Genomic DNA, 27031 nt, shown 5'->3' with positions numbered 1-27031 from the left:
TAGCCAATATGCTTGTGGCGTTGCTGCTGGCACATCTATTTGATGGATTTTTGATTTCCTGTCACTTTTGAACAAAACAAATAGCCCTGACATCTGTTTGTTCTTGCCACTGGCATTCAGGAGACTGGCTTTGAGGTTTGATAACACAGTAGAGTTCTATCTCATCGGGATGATTAAGACCTCACTTTTAGCTGTATCTTGAGTTCCACTCTGAACTAGCTCCTCTAGGTAGCTGCACTTAATAAAATGAGGTGCTTGCTTTGTTTGAAGATCATTAGGAGGTCGGAATGCAATTTCTTCAAGAATTATCCATAGTGAGAGAATTCAAGTGACTCTTGGGAGTTGCTTCAGAAAAGAGGCCAAATAAGTATTGATTGGTGAGACGTGTTTATTAGGTGATAAAACCTATTTCTTTCTCTTGCAGGGAAGCTGCTGCTGTGTTTACTCTTTTTTTTTTTTTTTTTTTTTTTGAGAATCCCTTCTTGGCCACGACATCATAGGCACAATTATTGGATACAAGTTTCAGGACACAGAATCTGTGGCTTAGAGAAAAGCAGACCTTCCTGCCGAGCACAGACTGACACTCTACTTTGGAGCCTGCTTCAAATCATGGGACTCATGGAGATGAGACCTTTCAGCTGGATTTTATGACATGGTCTCTTTACAATCTTATGAATAAAGGGAGAGAACATATCAGATGATATCTATGCTTCCTCAAGATGTTCTGCTGATTTCATGTGATGGTGTCAGGGCGGCCAAGGGCAGGATGGAGGTCTGGGAAGGCACCTTATACTCATTGGCTGTCAGCATCAGCATTCATAGGATCCAGGAGAGGATTCTGGGACACATAAAGAGGTCCACCCTGGTACCTTTTTCCAGAGAGATGGATAGAAAGGCAGTGTACCAGAGCTGTGGTGAAGCTAAGCCACATGTATATATACCATGGTCAGCTAACCACATGTACACCAGCTAACAACCATGTGGATACCATGTTCAGCTAACCCCATGTATACCAACTAACCACATGTATACAATGGTCAGCTAATCACATGTATACCATGGTCAGCCAAGTCACGTGGATACCATGGTCAACTAAGCACATGTATACCATGGTCCGCTAAGCACATGTATACTATGGTCCGCTAAGCACATGCATACCATGATCAGGTAAGCCACATCTATACCATGGTCAGGTAGGTAAGCCATATCTATACTATGGTCAACTAACCATATGTATACCATGGTCAGCTAACCACACGTATATCATGGTCAGCTAACCACATCTATACCATGGTCAGGTAAGCCATATGTATACCATGGTCAACTAACCACATGTATACCATGATTAGCTAAGCCACCTATGTATGAATATTTGAGATTCTCAGAAGTCAGTACAGTTTTTAGGAGATGACGTGTAAACTCTGGCTTGTTCTTCTGCAAGAACATGTAGTGAAGAGTATGAAGAGTCTGGCTGTGGCTCCCACTAACTTGTTTTGTGATGTGGCACAAACTATACAGCTCTGTTTTTGACTAGTAAAGTGGGAGCAATCAGGCACGATTCTTTCATCTGTGGGTTTAGCTTGAAGAGCACAGGTTTGGGGCCAGTCAGATTGGTGTGGATTAAATCCAGGTTCTGCTACCGATTATTTAATGGATGTGCACATCATTTTTAAACCTTTCCACAGCTAATTTAAATAAAAATTGTGCAATGAGGTAATGGGTATAAATGAGGTTATTGGACTGACTTAAGATAGTTTATAAAATATTGAATAGGATCTATTATTATGTGAAATGATTTTTGAGCATTTGCTTTTCTGTATTCTTTTTGTTGTCTACTTTTTTTTTCTTGAGACACAGACTTTCTATGTATCCAAAAATGATCTTGAACTCCTGATCCTTCTGCCTCTGTCTCCAGAGTGCTGGGATGACGGGTGGATGCTGAGGATTGAACTCAGAGCTTGGTGAATGCTGGCAAGCACTGTACTAATGGCGTTACATACCCAGCCTGGGCATCTGCTTTTCAGCTGTGATGTAGATGGTATTAGTGGTTGAAATTTCGATGACATTAGTTTGCATTTCCCATGATGAGAAGCCAAAATATAAATGCATACCGTCTAACAGAAAGCTTGAAAGGAAGTAATAATTTGGAATTCATCTTAAGATAAAAATTAGGCCATTATTGAAAAGACTTAAGGAAATTGTTCCTTTTTTTTTCTTTTTCAGTATTTGAAATTTTCTCTGCTTTGTGCATTGATGAATTTCAAAGCAATTGTGCTTTTGCATACAAGCCTGCCACTGTGAGCCTCCTCTTATTGTGTTTGAGCTATTTGTGCTGTTTGAGTTTTATCTCTTGGGATAATTTCCCTTCATTTCCTTAGCATTTTACTCTTCCGTTGTGTTGGAAGGAAACTGAATGGTAGAAGTCAGAGTAGATTTTGACCTTGTTTTCCAGTTAGTAAATGGCATTAGAATAATTTTCCTTTTCCAAAAGTAAGTGAATTATTATGGATGAGAGTGACAAGAAATTTTTACTTGGGGGTTGATGCTGGAGTAAATACAGCTCTCTGCACTCAAAAGCTCACAAAGCCAGGCTTCTCTTCTTTAGCTACCTGTTAGGGTTACTCGGGAGACTCCAATCCATCTCATAGAGCAGGGTGCACCCCAGACAGAGAAGTCAGACTCTCTGAATGTGGAATCCTGGGATCACTACTTTTAAAGTAACTCAGTTGTGCCCAAAGTCTGGGCCATTTGCATACGTTATCTGTCTTCTTTCTTCTTATTTTCTTACTTACTCATTTATTTTAGATATGGTCTCACTATTGCGGCTCAGGCTGGTCCAATACTTGCTGCACATACTCCAGGCTGAACTTCAACTGTGGCAGCTGTCCTGCCTCAGCCAATTCTTGAGTTTTTTTGTTTTTGTTTTTGTTTTTGTTTTTCGAAAGAGACAGGGTTTCTCTGTGTAGCTTTGCACCTTTCCTGGATCTCGCTCTGTAGACCAGGCTGGCCTCGAACTCACAAAGATCCACCTGCCTCTGCCTGCCGAGTGCTGGGATTAAAGGCATGCACCACCACCGCCTGGCTCAATTCTTGATTTCTTCTTTAACATCTGCGAGGCAAGAAAGGATTTTTGTGGCAGGAATTTTCAGCAAGAGGGTGAGGCAGAGAGAGACTGAATTTGTGCCAGGTTCCTATAAGCTGGGGTGTCTGGTGCAAAGGTGTGCGGGTCCTGACAATTGTTGTGGTGAGTGAAGCAGGCTGAGGTCGCCGTAGAACGTGGTTGAAGGTGGGAGTGCTGCTGCTAAGCCCCAGCTTCTGTGACTGGCCACATGGCTGCTTTATGTGGTTCTTGCAATACTTACCTTTCCAGGAAAGGATGGAGGAGGAGGAGAAAGAATGGGAGGAAGAGGAAGAGGAGGAGGATGGAGAGGAGGAGGATGGAGAGGAGGAGGAGAAACCTTTTAACTTTAAGTGTCAACAACAAATTCTGAACTGCTCAAACTTTTCTGTTTGCCATGCATGCTTGCCAGCCAGTACTTTTGAGCCCATGCTTCTAGAGCAGTGGTTCTCAAACTTTCTAGTGCTGCGACCCTTTAATACAGTTCCTTATGTTGTGGTGACCCCCAACCATAAAATTGTTTTCCTTGTTACTTCATAACTGTAATTTTGCTACTGTTATGAATAGTAATGTAAATATCTGTGTTTTCTGATGGTCTTATAGGTCGTGACTCACAGATTGAGAACCACCCTAGCAACTCACAACCATGTGTAACTCCAATTCCAGGTGATCCAATGCCCCCTTCTGGCCTCTGAGGGCACTGCATCCATATGCATACCTCTTCCCAGACAGACACATATTTAAAAAGAAAGTTTTAAAGAAAAATAAAATATTTATAAAAATATTACGGAGCTAGGGATGGAGAGATGGCTTAGAAGCTAAGAGTACTTTTTGCCATTTTAGAGAACCCAAGTTAGGTTCCCAGCACCTACATCAGGAGGCTCCCAACCTCCTGTAATTCCAGCTTCAAGGGATCTGATACCCTTTTCTGGTCCCTGAGAGCTACTCACATACGTATGACATCCATTCATACAAACACACATATACATATAAGTAAAAATAATAAAAATAAATCCTTAAAAATCTTCATCTTTTTAGAGTTAATTAGGATTCTTTAGTTTAAAAAATTACGTATATCTTATCAAAGTGTGCACTTGGTCATCTACTGAGGTGGATGAGAAATGCCAAAGTCAGGAGTGTGGCCTTATTGGACACACTGGGCACAAGAATTCACAGACCTGGCTGGCTTCCTGACTGCGTTGCTGAGCCTTCCCTTCAAGGTGACCTTGTACGGTGATGGGGAGACTGTCCAGACCTCCCCAGAACTCTGCTACCATGCAGTGCAGGCTCAACCCTTCTCCGACAGACTCTGACTCTTGTAATATCCAGTTGGGACTCTGGATTTACATTTTGAAGCAAGTTCTCCAGGACATGTGTGGTTCTGTAACACAGACTATGTTTTGCGAAAGACAGATGAGGGGAGAGCGTTTTTGGTCTCTATGTCTCCTGCCCTTTAAGAAGGTTTTGCATCAGTTGAGTCCACTGATCAGCGCATGTGATCACTCAGAATGTTCTTAGAAAGAAGGAAGCTAGCTTGAGTGGTTTTCACCAGGAGGGTTCTTAGGTTTTCAATCATTGGCCAATGGAAAAGCTACTATGTTCTTTTCATGTGAATTACTTTGTGTATTTCATAGACAGTGCCGCGTATGAATTAATATCACATTTCTCAGACACTGTGGGGGCACATAGTATAAACAACTTGAGGCCATTCTTTTACACTCCACATCTTTTTAAAAAGCCACTTACATCACCCCTCCCCCCAATTTCTTGCTTTTGTAACTGGAACTTATCGAGGAAGGCTCTTCAAGGCTGTCATTTTATTTTTAACTCTTTTGGGTCCTATTCAGGTTTGTGAATGCCCCCGTTTAGACAGGGTTTGCTCCTTGGATTCTAGGGTGCCTTGTGAGTTTTCCTTTTCCTCAACATTTCCTGCACCATTTCTGTGTCAGCCTCTAGTAGCCTTCCTCTCATTTTCCAGGGGTCCGGGAAGTCATGTGACTACACAGTTTGTGTCAAATAGCAGTGAATAGCATCTGATGAGGCTGTGCACGCTGCCTTGCTCACATTAAAGTGAATGAGCGTGGCTGTCATGACTTGGGACACTATTTCAGTGGCTTAATGGCCTTCTGATTTCCTGTCTTCAACCACAGCTGTTACACTGTGAACTCAAGGCAGGCGAGACGTGGCTCAAACTCATTTCTCTTGCTGTACAAACCCTTTCCCCATCTGTGTTTGCATTTTCAGATGTATTTTGCTCTATAATGTGAAACAACATGGATTAAAATCCTAACGGAAATACCTCCGACTAGGATTTTATACAGGACGAAGTGTTTTAAAGTCAGGGTTACTGTGAGTTAGAGCTATGAAATACTGTCCTGTAGAAATAAAGGCAGTTTTTTTCAACGAGTATTTATGGGTAAAAACTACTATAGTTTTTCTGTCAGCTTAGCAGCTGCAAATGAATCTGATATTTGAATTACTGTCTGAGGCCCCACAGCCACCCAGTCAGCGGCCCACTGCCCACTTAGGCTGCTGCCTGGAGATCTTCCAGTCTGGCAGCCAGACTGCCTCAGCTGTGATGTATAGGTTTAAACTAAGTCTCTATTGTTCTATTTAGCAACAAAGACTCTCGAAAATCAGATGTGAGCGTGAAAACTTGCTAGATCAGAGAAGCCAAGAAGCAACCAGCTGGACTTGCTTTTTGGCCAGACACACAGCAAGAGTCCATCTCTTCCTCATCCCAAAAAACCAAAAACCTGTGCCAAGCTGTAGTCCCACCCTTTCCTCCTTTAGGTCTTCTCTATCCAACTTCCTGGCTTCTCTATGGCTAATTCTGGTCAGCTAGTCTCTGGCTTGCCCTCTGATTCATGGTTTAACTTTATTGGCAGACTAAGGAGTGTCAGAGTGAGATCAAAATATCCCACAACACTTTCTTGAGGACATCACATCTCCCAACATAATGTGTGTGTAGTGATTGTAGTAGCAATCCTGGGTTTTGCCATCTGCTTCAGATGAAGGTGGTAGGTAACAGGATGTTCACTCCTCCCTCCCTCAAGGTGAGCCAATAAACTTTCTCTGAGATATAAAGAGAGGCCACCATTAGTGGTTGACCCAAGTAGGCCAAGTGCAAAGGACTGGAGTCTTTAGGGGGAAGAAATGAGGTCCACTGTCCATAGTAGAGCTGGACGGCACCAAAGAGGAAGGGGGCGGGGCAGAGCCGCTTCTGGTTGGCCTGAACCTCTGCTCTGCTTCCTGCACATTGTCTCTTTTCACTTGGATGTATTTGAGTGGATCTCTGTGCCTTGTTACTGAAGTGCCTGTCTAGACGCTATGATGTTTTCCTTTGCTAGAGCCAGGGTTGGGTGATGATCTTGCTTTTAGGAGTAGACTCTGGTTCATCCAGCATTTACCAAGTACTTGTCATGTGTAAAATAAAAATCTCTTTGGACTTGAACTAGCAGGTCACTAGAAGGCTTGAAGCATTGTTATACTGACATAACACTGATAGGTTCCGACTGACAATAAGACCCGATGCTGCCACTTCTTAGGTAAAGCAAGTTGTGATTATTAGTTTAAGGGACACAGGAAAGAGAGGTCAGCATAAGATGGACTGTGCAGAAATCATCACATCACAAAAGCATATAGGTTGGTAATCCCAAAGCTCACTGTCGGATGCACGGTTGCGGGTAGTGCCTGAGTTAGGGTGGGTCATGTGGCATCTTAGAAGGAGACAGCTTCTTGTAGGTCCAGCCGCATAGACAGAAGGGTGGAGCAGCCTCCCCCAACCATCTTACCACAGCCAGGAGCTTTGCAGTGCACAGTGGTTAAAGGGGAAGGGACACTCGGGCGTGAGCCTCTTTAACCTTCACACTCGTATGAGCAGCCTGGTCTGACGCCTTCCAGATTAGAGCTGCGGTGCCAGAACAGTGTCTCCCTGGGGTGAGGGGACCCCATGTTCACTATTGCAGGCTGACCTCCAAACCCCATAACTTTAACAAAACCTTGGAGAGATGGAGGCTTGGGGGGAGAGAGAGTGGGAAAGGAACATCCCAAGAATAACAAACCAATGCCAGGGTGACCTAGGGTAGAAGTTAAGGAACAGAAGTTAGCTTTCTATAAACCAATTTACAGAAACTTGTAGAAATTTCAAATGTATTACTTCTTGCATACCTTAGCCAACCTGGGACCACCTGAGGAATTTGAAAAATGACTGATGCCTGGGCCTCACCCATGAAGACTCTGGTTTATGGCTGCATTGCAGCCCTTGTGCCAGGGTTGGAGGAGGCACCACAGGTGGTCATAAGCTGGGCAGCGATTCTCACCAACGTTAGAGGAATGGTCTAAATGGGTGGGCACTGCAAGGAGCTAGCTGAGGAGGAAGTCTCATGAAGACCTTTCCCTTCGGTGTTTGCCTGTGGTCCCTTACTAAGAGGTCGATTTACTGGCTAATGACAAAAGATGCTCCGATGTCTCCTAATTACCAATAGAAGAAAAGTGATGTAAAAAATATCCCACGATGGGCAACCCATTTTCTTATGACCAGAAATTCGGCCTGCATTTTCTAAAAACAAGATCCAAGGTAATGAAAGAAAGAAAGGAAGAAAGAAAGAAAAAAAGAGGTCTCACAAATGCCTCCCAACTCCTCTTGCATGTCTCATGGTGTTGACCTTAGTCACTGCATAGCCAGACCTGTGAACTACGGCCTGACATGCTGTGCAAGAAGTAGCAGAGAGGAAATGGCAGCCACTGTTAAATTAAACTCCACGGAGCCATTCTCCAGCATTCTCTAAGAAGGTTACAGCCATTTCGTGCCTGCCATCTGGTAGTTGCTGATGGAATCATTACTTCTTTGTGTTGGTGCCAAGATGAACTTTTAGATCCGATGACAGAGGAGAAAATGCTATTTGCTTGCATGTTTTTATTTTCCTGTTTGGAGTTCAGGTGTCTCCTTGCATTCGGATGTTTGTCAATTGTTCAGACATTGAAATGGACACATTGCTGGTTTTTTTTTTTCCCTCTTTTTTCTAGAGGTTTGGGGGAGATTAATTGCTGGATGGAAGCCCACTGTCATTTGTGTGTAAGTATGTGGTTAGTAGTCTGATCTTTTGAAACTAAAGTTGTCCCTGTCAGTCAAAGAAAAAAAAAGTCTTTCTGGTCTTTAGGTTAGGAGCTTTTGGAGGGGAGTGGATAGCTAGAAATTCAAGATATAAAAAACATGCTCAGGTGTGGGTTATACAGAAGCTATAAGAGAAACTGAAACATTGTTCTCAATACATGGTCGTGAATGGGTATTTTTTCGAGATTAAAAGCCCCTATAATGCTAGAAAGAAAAGAATTTGATGAATGAATGACCCCAGAGTACAGTTTATCATAATGGAAATGGAATGTTGGAGATTGTGAGGGATGCCCCGCAGAGGCCATACCTGTGGCTGATTAGATTTGTCTGGCTATGAGGGAACCCTATTGTCCGTTGTTTTCTTTTGCAAATAGCATTTCAGACACTCAGGCTCTGGCAGGAAGGTTTAAAATGCTCAATCATGTCTTCCCTTTTGGTTTCCCCCACCTCACTCCAGGCAACACATCCTTAGAGCCAGCAGAAGAGAGTTCAAGGCAGTTTCCTTCCTGGTGTCTTGCAGACTGGCTATCTGCCTTTGGAAAATTTGCAGTCACGTGATAGGTGCCGGCTTACTGCAATTTTTAATTACAGTTTTAAATTAGATTAAACATTACGGGTAAGATTACAACTGGAGCCAGTGTAGCATAGAGAATAGTCTTTATGTATGAAGTCAGAAACTGGCCCAGTAACCTGTTCCTTTGGTGTTAATTGTTCCGTCAAATGGTATAAGAATGACTTCCCGGGAGAAAGGAGTGTTCACAATGTTTTTAGGTTTAGCGAAGGGACAGGGTTTGTGGAGACAAATTACAGGAGAGCAGAAGCAGGCAGACTGTTACCTTTCCCCTCTGATAGTCTTCCTGTGGCCCATGGCCGGTGATTCTCAGAATAGGACACCTGTTCCCTTAGAGACCTAGGACCATCTCTGAGATGTGTATGAAGAAGCCCTTTGAGGCATCTGCTCTTCTCAAAATTTTAATATTAAAACAAACCCCTAACCTTGTAGAACATAAAGCTGCAATGAATTACAGATTTTAAAGCCCACAGCCACTGGCAAGATCCTCCAACAAGGCCACCCCTCCTAGTCCAACCAGTTCCCCCCACTGGGGACCATGCATTCAAACACCTGAGCCTATGGGGGCCATTCTCATTCAAACCACCCCACGGTATAATTAGTCTCGAAGGTGTGAAAACCCGAAGAAGAGGGAAATTTAATGAAACAGTATTTTGATTCCTGGCTCTTGTAATTATAGTGGTAGAGCTGGCTCTGCCTCCATGAAGCTCTTCACTTTCCAGATAACAGACCTCCCATCTGGTGTGTTCTCCCAAGTACATTTTACCTGTCTTCTGAGTGAACTGCATGGAAGCTGCTGGCAGGAATACCCAGCCTCCCTGTTTATTTGAACAATGCATACATGTATGGGAAGTATAAAACGTCAGTAGTGCCCGAGCTTCTCTGTTGAAACAGTGTCTCCTGTTGAGATTTGAATTTCCATTTTTAAAAGTCAAATTTGAAAAGTAAATTTTGTAATAGATTAGGAATCTTTGCATCTGGTTGGATCCAAATGTCCCTTGAGAAGTGGCTATGGACCAAATTCTTTAGTTAACTCTGCATGTCATGGTGGATGAGACGGAAGACCCAGGACCAGATGCTGAGCTCAAATCCTGGAAATGTCATGTGCTTGCTGTGTTGTTGGAGTTCTTGGAAGCTTGGTATTTCTGTTTGAGAAGATTTCAAATGATCAATTTCGTTTACTTCATGGTTGGAGGGCAAATCCAGGGTTTTATTGCATGTTGAGGGAGTTGTGGCCGTTTTCAAGATGGATGGGTCCACGTCATCTGCATTTTCCTCTTGTTTCTTGGGGTGCTCGTCTGGTGCTTTTCTGGTCATTAGCCATAGTCCCCTTTATTCCTGAAGCGTGTCTTGGTAGATATTGGTCAATTTCATATTCCATTGATCTCTCAAAGCACCAGCTCTGCTTCATTTTTTCTACTGCTATTTTTTTTTTAGACTTCATATGTTTGTTTTATATATGCTGTTCATGGGTTACAGTTGTTCTACCGCTGACTTTGTGTGTGTGTGTGTGTGTGTGTGTGTGTGTGTGAGAGAGAGACAAGAGAGAGAGAGAGAGAGAGAGAGAGAGAGAGAGAGAGAGAGAGTATTCACCCATGGACGTGTACAGTCCAGAGGTCAATGTCTAATTCTTCCTCCATCATTGTTTACCTAATTTTGTTTTTTGAAGGAGTTTCTCACTGAACCCAGAGTTCTCCATTTCAACCAGACTGGCCAGCTGGAGCACTCCGGAGAGTCTACCCCCTTCCCTCCCCCAGCTGTGGCGTGTTTGCAGACACGTGCTACCATGTCTGACTTGTGTGTGGATGCTAAGGATCCACACTCGGCTTCTCTCTCACGTACCGAAAGCACTTTCCCCACTGAGCCATTTCTCCAGTTCTGTCCATGACTTTTTCTAATCCGACGTCTTCCAGCCTCTTCCTCTGGGGAAGTCCTACCTTTCAGGTCTCAGTATGGAGCGGCTTCTTCTGGGACACTCTCCGAGCCTGTGGAAGGGACTGGGTCCCTGTCACACCTTTGTCAGTCCCAGTCTATAAGTGAAGGAGCCAGAGTTGGTGAATTTAGTCTTTCCTTCAACGCTTTCTTTTGTTTCCTTATCTCCCTCTTCTTTGATTCTCTTTTCCCTTTTTCCATTTTCTTTTCTTTTTTCTTTTTGGTACTAATTCTAGAAAAAAGGCTTCAATTAACTGCTTATATATGTCTTTGGGTTCGAGTCTCTTATCAGTTTCTGCAGGAAATCACAGCCAGGCCTAACACCAACTGAAGTCTCCAGGAAGAAGATGGGGCCCCACAACAACAATTCCACGTGGACAATAATAATATCACTAAGCTGACAAAGAAAAAGACAATTACTAGTTTTAAATACTTTACATTGGATTGGATTGTACAAATTATGTATATTGAAATTGATATTGTTAGAAAATGCTATATGTATATTTCTAATTGTACTTATACCATTCATTTAACAATGTAATGCAATTTTCTGATCCTTGAATGTTATTATTACCAACTATTAGGTTATAAAGAAATGAAAGTTAGTAGTTAGACATTATAATAGAACTTGTAGTAATATTAGTATGTTTTCAAAATTGAGTAGATCTATTTTAGATAGACAGGTCATCTTCAAACCCTTCAGAGATCTACAGAATTTGGCATTTGGTTATTTAATTGCTCTGAGTAGGGGTTTCCTCTACTACTGCAGGAAAGGTTTGAAGTGGATTTGCTGTGGGGCCCTGCCTGAGGCCTCTCTGGGATTTTCCGAAGCCTGAAGCAAAGGATTACCTTGCCTGTCCCTTGTTGATCTACATTCATTGGTCCAGTGTTTTCCCTTACCACACCTTCTGCATACTCCAGAAGGAAGGGGCATTCTGTTGCCAGTGTTCCTTGAAGAAACATTGTTTCTAGGAATGACCTGTTTACAGTCCCTTTTCAAATGTCCTTGCTTTCCACATCCAAAACATCTAACATTCCTCAAACCTTTTGAAATTGCTTTTCCTACCAACATATCATCTTGGTCATGAGACTCAACATTAAGTGTGTCTCTAATCCAATCTTCCAAGGGTGCAGATCTTGCCTTTAATGGCCTGATTATTCTTTTGCATGCTGCATTCGCATTCTCAAAGGCCAAAGATTCAATTATTATCTGACTAGCTTCTGAATCTGGGACCATTCTCTTTACTGCTGAAGCCAGTCTTAGTAAAAAAAATCTGTGAAAGATTCTTTTGGGCCCTGTATAACCTTTGTAAATGACTCAGTTTTCTTTCCTGGTTCCTCAACTCTGTCCCATACATTCAAGGCTGCCATTCAACATAGAATTAAGGTTTGTATATCATATAAACATTGTGTTTGTACTGCAGCATATTGGCCTTCTCCAACAAACTGATCCTGGGAGACTTGTATTCCTTTATCCTTCCATTGTTTTTCTATGTTTTTGCCTCTTCCTTGAACCACATTTGCCACTGGAGCCGTTGACCAGGTTCCAGAACAGCCTGTGCCAGCTCCTGCCAGTCCTGTGGTATAATCCTATTATATGTTGACCAGATGTTTAACATTTGCTTTACATATGGGGAATGCATGCCATAAGATACTATTGCCTCCTTAAACCTTCGTAAATCTAACATTTCAATTGGAGCCCAAATATTTTGTATATTCACTTGATCAGGTAACTGCTGTACGGTTACCGGATAAATTAAGGGTGATTGTGTGAAAACAGGCTTTCTTTCTGTAACCTTATGATCCAATCTTGAAACAACTTCACTGTTAATTCCTTCGGTCTGAATTTGAATTTCTCTATAATTCATTTTAACAGGTTCAACAGGTTTTTCTAAAACTCTTATCCTGGCACTTAAATTGACTATCTTTTTAAATAGTAAAATGAGGATAAGAAAAGTAATAAAGTGCGTAATTCGATCAATATTAATCTTCTCATATAGTTGTTCCATTGTCAGACTGCCTAAAATTTCAAACAAAGCCCAATTTTCTTCTCCTCCAGTGTACACATAAAACCCATTTTTTTGTGTGTGTGGAAAAAAAATTTCTCTTTTAAATAGTTTCCTTTAAAATATCTGATATCTTAATTGACTTATCAAGTCTGCATAGAACAGTAGAAATCTGAGGGAATTTCAAAACAGCCACCTAGTGTCCAAGGTGTGAAGAGAGAGAGAGAGAGAGAGAGAGAGAGAGAGAGAGAGAGAGAGAGAGCAAGTACGCACAAGAAAGCATAGCCAAAAGTTCTGGCTAAAAGCTTAAATCCAGCCACGTGTTCCCACTTGAGTCGAGTCAAGCCTGGGCTCCGGCTTCCTTAAGCTCCGACCATGTGCGTTGGCTTTACAGGCAGGGGCCCTGTTCGGCAGGGCAGGCCTGAGTTGTTTGCAACACTGGCTTTAAGCAAGTAGCTCCAGCTGCAGCTAACTGCTTGGGGCTACGGTCAGTCTGGCCTGAGACCAAGCCGACCTGGGTCCAAGCTAGGGAGCCGGGCCGCCCAGGCGGGGAAACGGGACCTGCCGCCAAGCCAAGGCAAGCGGCTTTTAATGGATTCTTGTCACGTTGGGCGCCAAATGTAGATGTAACCAACCGTTTTATTAAATAAGAAACACAAAGCCAATACAGAGATGAAAGCCAAGAGGTCAGAGCAATAGCTAAGAGCTAAACCTTACCATGCACCAGGTGGTGGTGGTGCATGCCTTTAATCCCAGCACTCGGGAGGCAGAGGCAGGCGGATCTCTGTGAGTTCGAGGCCAGCCTGGACTACCAAGTGAGTTCCAGGAAAGGCGCAAAGCTACACAGAGAAACCCTGTCTCGAAAAACCAAAAAAAAAAACAAAACAAAACAAAAAAAAAACCCTTACCCTTCACTGTCGCGGTGGCCCTACTTCTCCGAAAGAGAGCTACTTCCTGTGTGTCTGTCTTTATAAAGACTTTCTGTTCTGCCTTCTCATTGATTGTAAACCCAACCACATGACCTCCTAGTCATTGCCTGTCTGTACAGACCTCCAGGTTGTCTATGGTTGGTATTGAGATTAAAGGCGTGTGTCTCCATGTTGGCTGCATCCTTGAACACACAGAGATCTACCTAGCTCTGCCTACCAAGTTCTGGGATTAAAGGCATGCACCACCACCACCCAGTTTCTGAGATGGCTTGCTATTAGCTTTGACCCCCAGGCAACTTTATTTATTAACAAGTTGCGGTGAGTGTTAGACTGCAATTGCAAAGGAACCTGCCTGGACTTCTTCAATTTGTCATTTTGTTTTCTTCTAAAATGATGCTTGTCTCGCATTTCCCAGACATCAGAGGCAGTGATGAGAGGTCCTAGGTGACAATCCTGTGAAGCCAGCAAGGCTTTCAACAAAAGGTTATCAGTCTCTGATGAGCTCAAGCTTCACTTTGGAGGGGGCCAATAGATGGGTTCTTCTCACAGTGCTGCCGGGCATGCCAATCACTGTTTTGCTTGCTTCACTCCTCATGGTAATTCCTCTTATCTGAGCAGGATCTTTGAGTGTATTAAGTATTTGTGTGTGTGTGTCATGTGTGTGTAATTTTCTCTAGTCCCTGGAAGGAACTTTTTGAAGATAGTAGCAGAGGTTTTAAAGATGAGGAGCCTAAGATTCACAGGGGCTATGTGGCTTATCCAAGAATGAGGTTATTAAATGGCTGCATGGTCATACTTCCAGCAAACATCAAAAGCAAATGCATAGTAAGTTCCTTCGATAGAAAAGATGAATGTCTGCATGGCGTTTGACTTATGTCTCCTGCCACAAACTTATTCTTTTTTTTAACCTGCCTTTCCTTTATTAATTTTTTAAATTAAAATATAATTACATTGTGTCCCCCTCTCTTTTCTTCCCTCCAAACCCTTCCATGTACTCCATCACCCTTGATCCCTCTCAAGACCATGGACTCTTTTTCTCTAGTTTTTACACACACACACACACACACACACACACACACACACACACACACACACACCTAAATATAGAAATACAACCTACTCAGTTTGTATAATGTTACTTGTATGTATACCATTTCATAGCTGACAACTTGGTATTAGATAGCAAATTAGGGGACTCTTCCCTGGGGAAGACTTTTTCCCACTCACCATTCCTTAGTTGCCTAGAGTTCTTTTTCTATGTGTGGGGCCTCATGGGATTTCCACCTCCCATGTTAGCATGTCCACCAACGTGGAACTTTTCAGATTATGACATACTGTGTTCTTTAATGATGTCATGTCATTATAGTGCAGTCTCATTTGTCCTCTTTCCTAGAGGAGAAAGATATGTCATCTGGACTTCCATGGTGTACTATTGAATAAGTATAGAAATATGGCTATGGGAAAAATCCCTTCATTAAATTCCCATTAACTACCCATTGTGGTTATTTCTTACTGTGATTTTTTTTTTACTATTACAATAATAAAGCTATGGCAGGTTAGATTAAGTAAGATTTTATTGGAAAAATGAAATAGGATTAACATCTGAGAAATAAAAAAGACCTTTCCAATGAAAGGGATCACAGTTCAGGTGCTGGCTGTTGCCTGCCATGGACTACTGATGTGACCAGACAGCTTAATTAATTCTCTGAATTCATTTGCTTATCCACAAAAGAAAACTAATCATGACTTCTTCAAGAACGCTTTCCAGTTTCCTACAAAATATGATGATTAATACAGCATTCTTAATAATCCACTCCTTCAACCTGTTGGTTTGGGGTCTAAAATATGGGGTTTTGTGTGTCCCAAGAGTTCTTTTTCAGAAGGATCATGCCTATTGTTCCTGTATTTATTTTGTGTAATGCCTGGGAAGTAAACTGGTATGTTGCTTTTCTGTCGCTACTCTGACAGACCATCACAAACTCCATGACCTAAAACCACACAATGTATTACCTTCCTCGAGCACTCGAGCAGAAATGGGCTTCTCTGGACTGAAATGTCTTCCTTACCACCTGCCTCCCTCCCCACCCTCCCCACCCACCCCCACCCTCTGCCACACATACCTTTGCTTGTGACTCAGCTCCTCCAGCTTCAGAGACACCAGCATAGCACTTTTAAATTGTCCCCTGACTTTCCATTTGTCCTTTCAGTTAGGACCCTGGGACTAAGCTTGGGTCCACTCCATAATCCAAGATAATCTCCTCAAGTCAAACTCCTTTATCATAACAAGTAACTTGTTAAAGATCCCGAGGACATCTTTTATGGACATTATTTGGTTTACGACTACACTTGAGGAGGGGAAGAGAGGAGGAGGAGGGCCAGGGAGAAGAGAAGGGAAGAAGCAGGGAGAGAAGGACATACCACAGAGAATGAATGACTATTTTCATGAATTACAGGTTTTTTTTTTCCTTTAGAAAGACTTGTTACATTAAATTAAGAAAAATTGCGTTTGAATTAAACGTGGGCTACGTGAAGGCGAACATCTGGGGCAGCTGTGAAACTCCCTGGTGTAGCTGCACCCGGATTCCTTCAGAAGTGTATGCTCTTGATGCACTTAGAAAAACAACCTGTAAATACTGAGATACAACACGCTTTTGATTTATGGAAGAAAGATGACATAGAGGAAGATAAAGACTGTTCAGAACAATGTTTCCCAGTGTAGGATAGAAAACTGACAGGCCACAGTTGCACCCAGGAGCTCTCCTGCCACACAAGTCATTGCTACAGTCTACAGGGGTCACAGCAGGGTAGGTAAGACTGCTGGTGAGTCACCCCTCCCTCACCAGCAGCCAGCACAGCACCTTCTGCCGCTGTGGAAGCTGGCCACCGGGAAGGGAGCTCCCTAGTCAGTACCAACTTGATGCCTCCATGTCCTGTGAACAAAATGTGTGGGGTCTTCAGTGACAGGGCCTTACCGTGGTGTTGTGGTGGTAACCAAGAGCAGTGACAAGGAAATGCATTGCTCTGAGGAGGTCACACCCTGACCAACAGCTTGAGAGGAGGGTTCCTACACACCTGGCCCTGGATTTTTCATTTGCAGCCTGTGGCTTTCTGGAGTACCATTATCCCTTAAACTCTTTTCTAAAAAAAAAAAAAAAGTCTATTTGATAAATTTATAGAACTGTAGGTTTCCATGCGGCTTTCTCAAGCACACTTTAGTGTTTATTCTCTCTCTCCTCAAGCCCTTCCCTGCCCTACCCACCTGTCTCTCTCATATGAGCAGATGGGCAGCACAAATTGGACTTGATTAGTCATTTTAAAGAAAAAAAAAGGACATGAAGTTGGAGAGGTGGAGGGTGGCTCTTGGAGAAGTGTGGTGAATATGATCAAGATGTATTGTATGAAATTTTCAAAGAATTAATAAAATACTGTATAAAAATAGTATTGGTAGATATGGTGGTGCTCACATATAGCCTCAGCGCTTGGGAGACTGAGGCAGGAGGATTGTGAGTTTGGGACCAGCCCTAAGTCATGTATTAAGACCTTACACACACACACACACACACACACACACACACACACACACACACACACACCATACCACATACACACATTCATATACATACATACATATAAGTATACATATACATATTTCACTTTGTGGGTTAACCAGTCAACTGCCAATCCTAATTATGTCAAGTCTCCTAGAATTAATCTGATTTTCACTCCTCTCTGGATCTGTCTGTTCTGAGGTTAGAGAATAGATTTTGGTCAGTGATTCTTCCAGTTTTGGTGGGAGTCTTAGACTCCTTTGAAAGCTAAGAACAATCTTGAAAATTAATGAAATCTTTGCTTCTTTTTAGTACCTTGGGTACAAAGAATTAAGTTATTTCCTTCAACTCTTGGCTTGCTATCATTTTTGGTTTGAACAAAGCTTTGCTTTGCTTTCCTTTTTTCTTTTCTCTTTTCTTTCTTCTTTTCTCTTTCCTTTTCTTATCTTCACCCTATACCCTCTCCCCATAGACACCCACCCTAATTTATTTAACACTGGTTCTTGAGTAGCTGTGTATTATTAAAGACAAACAGTTATTGCTGCATACTCAACATCTCATCTATAATTCTAGATGATTTTATGCATCTTCTGAAGATGATCCGAGACACTGGAAGTCCAGAAACTTTGCTCTAAATTTGTACTGTTCAATTCAGTGAACATTAGCTTCAGGGTGCTACTTAAATTCAAATTAAATTATTTAAGATTATATTACATTGAAATGTTCTCAGCAACATTAGCTTCATTTCAAGTGCTTAATGGCCATGCATACGTATTTAGTGGCTGCTGCTGTATTAGACAATGAAGAGAGACAATGTGCTCATCCATGTAGAACACACTGTTGGACAAAACTGCCCCAAACTATGCACAAGAATGCTTAGGTCTCATCCATGCTACAGCTGACAACAGCCAAGTTGCAATCTTGTCTCCTTCACAGCTTAGAAACTTGCGTCTCCTTACAAAGCTTTGCTTTCATTAGTATTGTTATCAGAGACACTGAGGGTCAGAGATTGTGCCCCTGCATCCCGAACAAGCCCAGCTTGGGTACCCATCTGCAATTAGCCAATTTAAAGAACCAGATTAATAGCAGAAAGCAGAAAAAGGAGGTCTATTTAATGTGGTCACATTGGGGTGAGGGACGAAAAGTTCCAGTGACATCCCCACCCCCTTCACAAAGTCCATCATCAAGGCTCCAGTGTGAAATTTGGTTGTGAATAGAAGGAAAGAGCTATGCATGATTAGGCAGTTCTGGTTTCCTTTGACATCATTGACCTGCCATTTTTTGGTTTCATTCCTCTACTCCTCTGTAAGAGGGTCTGAGAAGTTGCAGATCTCTTTCCTGGAGAAAAGGTCTTTCACAGACCCAGGTTTAGGTGTTTTTTCCTCCCCCCAGTATGAAATTCCTGGAGAAATTCTAATTTCTTGGGCTCATTTGTTTCAATAGTCTGATGTCAAACAGAGGCACACGTGTATCTTTTTAGCATATTCCTGTTCCTGCCCGACAGGCTGCTTACAGTATGCTTGATTCAAATCCATGCTTCAGCAACATTAGAAATGCTTTCATTTACGGATCTTCCTGCAAATGGATCTTCTTGCAAACATAGTAGCTGAGATTTTCATGTTGGGGCTGCACTCGTCATAAACACTAATTATTAAAATTCACCTACTCCCTACCTTTTGGATACATGGTAGAACTATACTTCTTTCCCACTCTTTGAAATTAGACATGACTATGGGAATTACTTTGGCCAATGAAATGTTACTAGAAGATAAATGAGGCTCTTCTAGAGAGAAGTCTTTAGAGCCAGCACACAGCGTATTCATTGTGTGCTGTATGCTTCTAAACTTAGGGAAAACCCCTGAACCTTTCTTAGGTGCATGCTATGGGCTTGAAGCGGAAAGCTGTTTCTGTGGGAAAATTATAGCTGTTCTCAAACCTGGGTCAGGTTCTCAAGACTAGTGAAGGCAACTGATGCTTAATCTACACAGTTGTTATCAGCCATAATTCCATGAATTCTTCCATATATAGGCTTCTTACTGGATCTCAACTTCCAGGTTCTAGTCCAAAGTGTGGTGTTCTACTAGACGCAGCTCTATCTATCTATCTGTCTGTCTATCTATCTATCTATCTATCTATCTATCTATCTATCTATCTATCATCTATCTATCTATCAATCATCTATGTCTCTTTTGTTTCATTCTTTCTCTGTGTCCCTTGGGGTTATCTTTTGTAATATTTTGTATGTTTTACAGATCATTGGTAAGTTTGAGGTATCTGATATTTTTAATGATTTTTTATATATATGAATTTGTATATATCAATGGGTTATGTATATCTGTATGCATAAATCTATGGGCTAGTGAGCTGAGGGACTATATATACATATATATGTATATCCACAAAGGACATGTGTTCTCAGATGTCAAATCAGGGCCACAAGCTTATCAAATTACTTGGTACCACTGCTATCTCAGTTACTGTTCTATTGCTGTCAAGAGATACCATGACAAGGCAACTTATAAAAGAAAACATTTAATTGGGGGCTTACTTAAAGTTTCAGAGGGTTAGTCCATGAATATCCTGGCACAGAAGATGGTGACAGACAGGCATGGCACTGGAGCAATAGCAGAGATCTCACAACTGATCCACAAGTTGCAGGCAGAGAGAGAGCCTGGGCCTGGCATGGGCTTTTGAAGGCTCAAAAGTCCGCTGGAAATGACATACTTTCTCCAACAAGGCCATACCTCCTAATCCTTCCTAAACATTTCCACTAACTGGTGCTAATGCATTCAAACATATGACCCTACAGGGGCCATTCTCATTCAAACCACCTCAATTTCTGAAGGTGTTAATTGTAACCTCACATGACTAAGGTGAGCTTGCCAAGAACCAATTCTTCTTTTGTAATGGACTATATTTGCATATTTTAGAAATACAAATATATTTGTGTGCTATTGCTCTGTCTCTCATCAATATTGGCTGCACTCATAGAAATCTTCCTTTTTTTTCTCTTTATTCCAAATGCCCAGCTCTTATTTTTACATATATCACAATTTATTCTACCAACTGCCTGGATATAGACATTTAGGTTGTTTCCAATTTTTTGGATGTTTAAACAGTGTGGTAATGAGTTACCAAACACAAATGTATTTTCTTGTTGTTGGAGATGTACCTGCAGGGCACATTTCTAGAATGGACATTTCTGAGTTAAAAAGAAAATCCATATGTAATTTTGTTAGAGATTGCCAAATTCCCTCAACATAAGGGTTGTGATGTTTATAGTCCCACCAGCAACATGCAAGGCTGCCTCCCAGCCTTGCCAACAGAAAGAATATGTTGCCAAGCTTTTAAATTTTTTTCCAGTTTGATGAAAAAGAAATGGTATGTCAGGCTAATTTTACGTGAATTCCTTATTACAGGTGAAAGTGAAATGGTTTCCTATGATTTATGATTACTGCCTGCTCCTTTTAGGCATCACGTGTGTCTTTAGCTCATTGCTCTACTAAGAATTTGCCTACTTTATTTTACTTTATTTACTTTTAGGGACAAGGTTCTTCTTTGTAGGCCAAGCTAGCTAGCCTCAAACGAACAATCCTCCTGCATCAGCCACCTGAGTGTTGGCATGTTAGGTGTGTGCCATAATACTCAGCCTCTCTTTTATTTTAAAATTTTCAGATATATTAAGGACAATAGCTTTGGATTTATGATATATCTTGCATATATTTCACCCCATTGGCTACTTGTCATTTTACTTTGTTTGCATGAACTGTATGCATTTTCATATGGTTAAATTTATTTTTTTCCCTTTGCAACCAGATTTCCATTCCTAGTTAGAATACCAAGCTACAGATAAATTCCATATTTCATGCTTTTAGTTTTTACATGTAGATTGAACTTACTTCTGTGTAGAGTGGGATTAATGGACTTAGTTGTGTGTTTTCTCACACTAAAAAAAAAAAACGACGCGGAAGTGAGCGGGGTGCTTGTTGGGAGTATCTCAGGGGAGGGAAATGATGAAAGGGATGAAAATGACTAAAAATCATTACATAGAGGCAGGAAACTGTCAAATGATAAAAAATTAAAATAAATTTAGGAATAATCAACAAAGGGAGAAAAAAAAGGTCTTCGTCCGTGTTCTAAAGGCCTTTATTAGAGGTTAATTTTCTTTCGTGCCTGGGTCCAGGCGTCTTGGTTTATCTGCTTATTCATGAGTGGGTTCCACACTGCTTTGATCACAGAAGCACTGCTGAGTGTTTTTAGTATCTGGTGGAGCTAGCCCCTTCACATAGCTTGTTTTTGGAGAGTATTTCTGTAGCTACTGATCCGTGTTTGTTCCTGATACAAACTTTAATTGCAGCACATTTAGCTTCGCAGAAAAGTTTATTGACATTTTTATTGCTATCTTAAATGTGTGAATTAGTGTGGGGAGAAGAATCTCTTAACTTTGTTACTTTTTCCTGTCTGAGAATAAGGGCTAACTCTCCACTGGTTCTAAGTTATGTTTGTGTCTTTCAGTAGTGTTTAAGGCATTGTTGAAACACGACCTCCACAAGGGGACAGAGGGCAGGTAAACAGTGGACCCTTAAACATTAGATTTGCCATAAACAACAGATTGGGTCACAAGGCTGTAAGAGTTACAGTTTAAAAGCCCCTGATGACTTAGCCAAGCTCAGACTAGTGGGGTTCAAGATGCACAATGACACACAATGGCAAGAGGGAACTGTTACCCAAGAAAACAAATACCCTCTAGCTTCACTGTCCCCTAGTCAACCCAAAGGTCACCCATTTTAGAGGGCACATAGAGAACTAAGACATCATTAGCTTCTAACTTTACTGCAGATACATCTTTGTTAGAGTCTCTTTACCAATGGATTATTCTTTACCAGTGTCTAGAGATACTTCATGCAGACACTAATGACATAGATTTGGTCTCCATACTCATGTCTGTCTGTCCCCTTTCTACTTTGCACCAGACTCTACTTAACTCTGCTAGTAGACTTGTTGACTGAGAAATACTTTTCCAAGGCAGACATATCCATTGGAGTGAATACATGTGTCCTACACTCTGCCTTTGGTTTTCTCATCCACTCAAGCACCCTGTGTCCTTTGCATATATCGTAAGGGCCAGATCAAACTGCAAGACTGAGAGGCTTAGCATTTTCTGAGTCCATTCACTGCCCTTTAGCCAAGTACAAGGCCAGAATGTTTGCATATAAGGAGGAAAAGATTTTTTGACCATGTATACAACTAGCAGACAATTACCAACATTAGCGCATCTCCCCAAAGCAAACAAAAATCCAGAGTACTCTCAGGAAAGCTTGTTCAGTGCCAGCCTGCTTCAGCCCTGCAGGTAAAGCCATCCCAGCTTCCATTGAAGATTTGCTTGTCTTATTCATAAAATGTAGTTTGGTTTCATTTTACTATTTCTGTGTCAGAAGATCCCATTGTCTGGTGTTATAACACAGATTTTCTACACCTGTTTAACAAATGATGCCTGAACCCAGTGGCTTAAAAGAGCAATAATCATTCATTCTCTTTTTCTTTTCTGTGACATGGGGATTGAACCCAGGGCCATACATATGCCAGGCAAGCCCTCAACACTCTCCTATTGAGTGATACCTCCAGCCAATATACATTTATCATCTCCCAAAGTTTCTGTAAGTAAGTGGTTCAGGAGAGGCTGACCTAGGCAGTTCTGGCTTTGGAAGTGGTAGCAGCCAGGATGGTGACTGGGGCTTCGAACATCCGAGGATAGGTTGATGTTTCCAAAATGGATCAGTAACATAACTGGTAGGTTGAAGCTGGGCTGTGTCCAGAGGCCACAGTTTCCCACCATGTGTCCTCTCCAGGACTGCTTCAGTGTCTTTGCAGCATGGTAACTGAATTCCACTGGGCAAAGTGAGCCAAGAAAGAACAGAATGGAAGCACCACATGACATCAGATGCCACATTACAGCATTTCTACAATATTTGGATGTGTGCAGGTCAAGACTGCCCAATGATTAGTCAACGTGGAGGGATCAACAAAGAGTGAGCATGTGAAAAATGGGGATCATTGGGGTCATCTTGGAGGTACTAATCTAGCACATATTTTTTTTTTTTATTTTATAATTTAATTTAATTTTACATATCAGCCACGGATTCCCTTGTTCTCCCCCCTCCCGTCCTCCCCTCCACCCCCGCCTTCCCCCCAGCCCACCTCCCATTCCCATCTCCTCCAGGGCAAAGACTCCCCTGGGGATTGAGTTCAACCTGGTAGATTCAGTCCAGGCAGGTCCAGTCCCGTCCTCCAAGGCTGGGCCAAGTGTCCCTGTATAAGCCCCAGGTTCCAAACAGCCAGCTCATGTACTGAGGACAGGTCCCAGTCCCACTGCCTGGATGCCTCCCAAACAGATCAAGCTAATCAACTGTCTCACTTATCCAGAGGGCCTGATTCATTTGGGGACTCCTCAGCCATTGGTTCATAGTTCATGTGTTTCCATTCTAGCACATATTTTTTTTTTTTTTTTTTTTTTTGGTTTTTCGAGACAGGGTTTCTCTGTGTAGCTTTGCGCCTTTCCTGGAACTCACTTGGTAGTCCAGGCTGGCCTCGAACTCACAGAGATCCGCCTGGCTCTGCCTCCCTAGTGCTGGGATTAAAGGCGTGCGCCACCACCGCCCGGCCTAGCACATATTTTTATGTTAAGTATGATTATGGCATACAAAATCACTGCTATGCACATGTGTGCATGTGCTTGTATGTGTTTTTATATATGTATTCATCAGTTTTTTCTTTTTCTTTATGCAATCATTTTTAATTATATGTATGTGAGTAGGCCTGTGTGTGGGTATGTGCACATGAGTGCAGGTGTCCACAGAGGCCAGAGGCATTGACTCTCTTGGAGCTGGAGTTATGGGTGGTTGTGAGACACCCACTATGGGTGTTGGGAACCAAGTTGCAGCAAGTTCTCTTAACCACTGGGTCACTTTTAACTAGCACTTGTTCATAGATTTTTTCTTCCGATTCTTCCTCCCTCTCTCTCTCTCCCTGCCCCCATCTCTCCATTCCTCTTCTTCCTTCCTTCCTGTCTTCCTTTTTTCTGAGCCTCGGTTTCACTATGTAGCACTGGTTGATCTTGAACTCACAGAGACCCAAGGGCCTCTGTTTCTTGAGCACTGGGATTAAAAAGCGTATACCACCAGGCCTTGCTCCACAGATTTTTCTAAAGCAAGTTTATCTTATATCCTTGCTTGGTCATTATGTATTATTTTCACAGTGTGGTAATGATTTGTGCTTTTCTTAGTAAATATTTAATATTTTTGCATTAATATTTAAAGCTGTATTACTCTACAATTTTATTAAATTTGTTTGGATTTAGGCATTTATCTAAAATCAAGATAATCAGATTTTTGGATGAATGTTATATTTGCTTCATAAAAAGATTTTGAAAGTTTTTATTTTCTCTCCTTTGGGACAATTTTTGTACACTGAAACTACCATACTGTTTGGTTTGATAAAATTTTCTTATAAAATCTTTGTGTGTGTGTGTGTGTGTGTGTGTGTGTATGTGTGTGTGTGTGTTGTCCATGTGAGAAGGATTACTAACTTTTTTTTCCTAATTTCTAAAAATTGGCTCATTTTAGCTTTGTAAGTTGAGTAAGTCTGATAACCTGAGTACTGGCTGGTTGTGTGAGCTAGAGTCATCAGAGGGGAAGGAGCCCTAATTGAGGAAATGCCTCCATGAGATCCAGCAGAAAGTCATTTTCTCAATTAGTGATCAACGGGGAAGGCCCCAGCCCATGGTGGTGGTGCTACTCATAGGCTGATGGTCCTGTATAAGAAAACAGGCTGAGCAATCCAGGGAAGCAAGCCAGTAAGCAGCACCCCTCTATGGCCTCTGCATCAGCTCCTGCCTTCAGGTTCCAGCCCTGCTTGGGTTCCTGTTCTGACTTCCTCTAGTAATTGACTGTGATCCAGAAGTATAAGCCAAATAAACCCTTTCCTCCCCAACTTGCTTTTTGGTCGTGGTGTTTCATCACAGCAATAGAAACCCTAATTAAGACAACCTGTATTTCTTCAAACATTGCTCCCTTGATACTGATTTTCACATTTATTTGCATGGTGGTGTACAATTTCAGTATCTTTTTTCTTTTTCTTTTTTTTTAATTAAGGAATTTTTAATTCATTCCACATACCAACCACAAAGCTTTCTTCTGTTTCAATGGTTTTCCCTTTTATCATTTCTTATTGTATACAATTTGTGTCTAGCTACACTCTTCTCTTGATTAAGTAAACTAGTAGTTTGCCTACTTTATTAATATTCTTTAAGAAAGCAGGCTTTTTGGTTTATCAACCAGGTTTTCTATAAGTTCTCTGTTCTACTAAGACTTTCACTTTTGTCTATGGTTTTTCTGTTTGTGCTGACTTTTGATTAACTTTGTTGTTTGAAAAAACATTTTAAATTTGTAATTTAGTTATTTTTTTCATAATTTTATTTTTATTGATATGAATGTCAGCTATTTTTCTTCTGACTAGTTTAAATGTTTCTCACAGATTCTTATATGTACAGTTTTCATTATGACATTGTCAAAATTATAAAAATTTTTGTGGGTGGGTGGCATTTCCCCCTTCAGTTAAGATGTAAGAAAAAAATTTAATTTCCAGGTAAGTGTTTTGCTATTTTAAAATGTTGCTATTAGTCTTTTATGGCTATGATCAGAGATTGTTATTTAATGCATTTCTTCTCCCCATCACATACCAATGCTTCCTTTGTTACCTAGTATTTGACCAGTTTTGCAAATGTTCTAGTCACTCTTGGCATGATAACACATCCTCCAAGATCAGAGTTTAATGTCTGATGTGTTTCCTGAAGACATGGATTAGGTCTCGAGTAGCCCTTTTTGTGTTACTTTGTCCTGTGGAAGATTGAAAGTGTCCTCGCAGTCTGGTACTAGTGTGCCTCTTCTGTAGTTTCTGCTCTATAAAAATGGCCGCTGTGTCACTTGATGGACGGATGCTGAACACTTTGAATTGCAGCATGTGGCATTAAAAGCATCATTTATTTTTTTCATGCTGGAACTTTTCTTTCTGGCTTCTCCTTTCCTGACAGGAGCACCACAAACGTGGCTTTCTAATTGATTTGCCTTTTATAGTCAGTGTTTTTAAAGCTGCCAATCTTCTTCTTTTTTTTTTTTTTTTTTAATTTAAACTTTCAAGTTTTTAGCTGATAAGTGACAGTTGTCCTGGGAACACTGTGGCAATCAGATAATACATAAAATAGGTAGTTACCATTCCGGTTTTGTTTTCTTGGGTTGCTTGTCCTGTAAAATCTAGCTACATGCTATGAAAACACTCAGGTAACTCTCAAGGGGACTACATGATGGGAGTCTATGACCTTCCACAGGCCAGCAACAACCTTGCCAGCTGTGTGAGTGACCCAGGGCTTTGTACATGCCCTTTACTACTGAAAACAGCACAGGCCAACACACATCTCAGGACCTTAGGGGAAACCCGGCTGGGTAGTGCTGGCTTGGGACTGTGACCTGTCATCCTGACCGTTAAGATGGTCCCCAGGGTTTTAAATATCTGTGGCTAGACTGGTGACTCCAGGATGAGTCACTCAAGATCTCTGTGTATACCAGACTGATTTCAAACTGTGATCTTCCTGCCTCAGCTCTTGAGTATTGAAATTACGGGAATGTATCACTAGTTTTATTTCCCTATGTACAAAAAACAGGGCTTCCTAATACATGTTACTGGGCATTCAGATATTTTCTTCAAAATTTATGTTTTATAATAGATGAAGTACTCAAAGACATAACTGTATTTCTAA

General features: G+C 41.5%; 1 protein-coding gene across 4 annotated transcripts in view; it reads left to right on the top strand.

The window, feature by feature from the left end:
• Prelid2 (PRELI domain containing 2) overlaps positions 1-12720 on the top strand; it is an 87063-nt gene extending 74343 nt beyond the window's left edge. For 2 of the 4 annotated variants that reach the window (XR_008219152.1, XM_052742087.1), the window contains one exon: positions 425-703. The gene's annotated coding sequence lies outside the window, so the exon portion shown is untranslated. Of the gene's footprint in view, positions 1-424; positions 704-8146 lie in introns of those variants that run through there. The other 2 variants (XR_008219153.1, XM_052742088.1) reach the window with 2 other exon arrangements.
• The last annotated feature ends 14311 nt before the right edge of the window (positions 12721-27031 follow it).

This window comes from Peromyscus californicus, unplaced genomic scaffold (genome assembly GCF_007827085.1).
Source record: "Peromyscus californicus insignis strain IS unplaced genomic scaffold, ASM782708v3 Scaffold_17__1_contigs__length_78620276, whole genome shotgun sequence".
NCBI lineage: Eukaryota > Metazoa > Chordata > Mammalia > Rodentia > Cricetidae > Peromyscus > Peromyscus californicus.
This window is presented reverse-complemented; position numbering and strand designations above follow the sequence as displayed.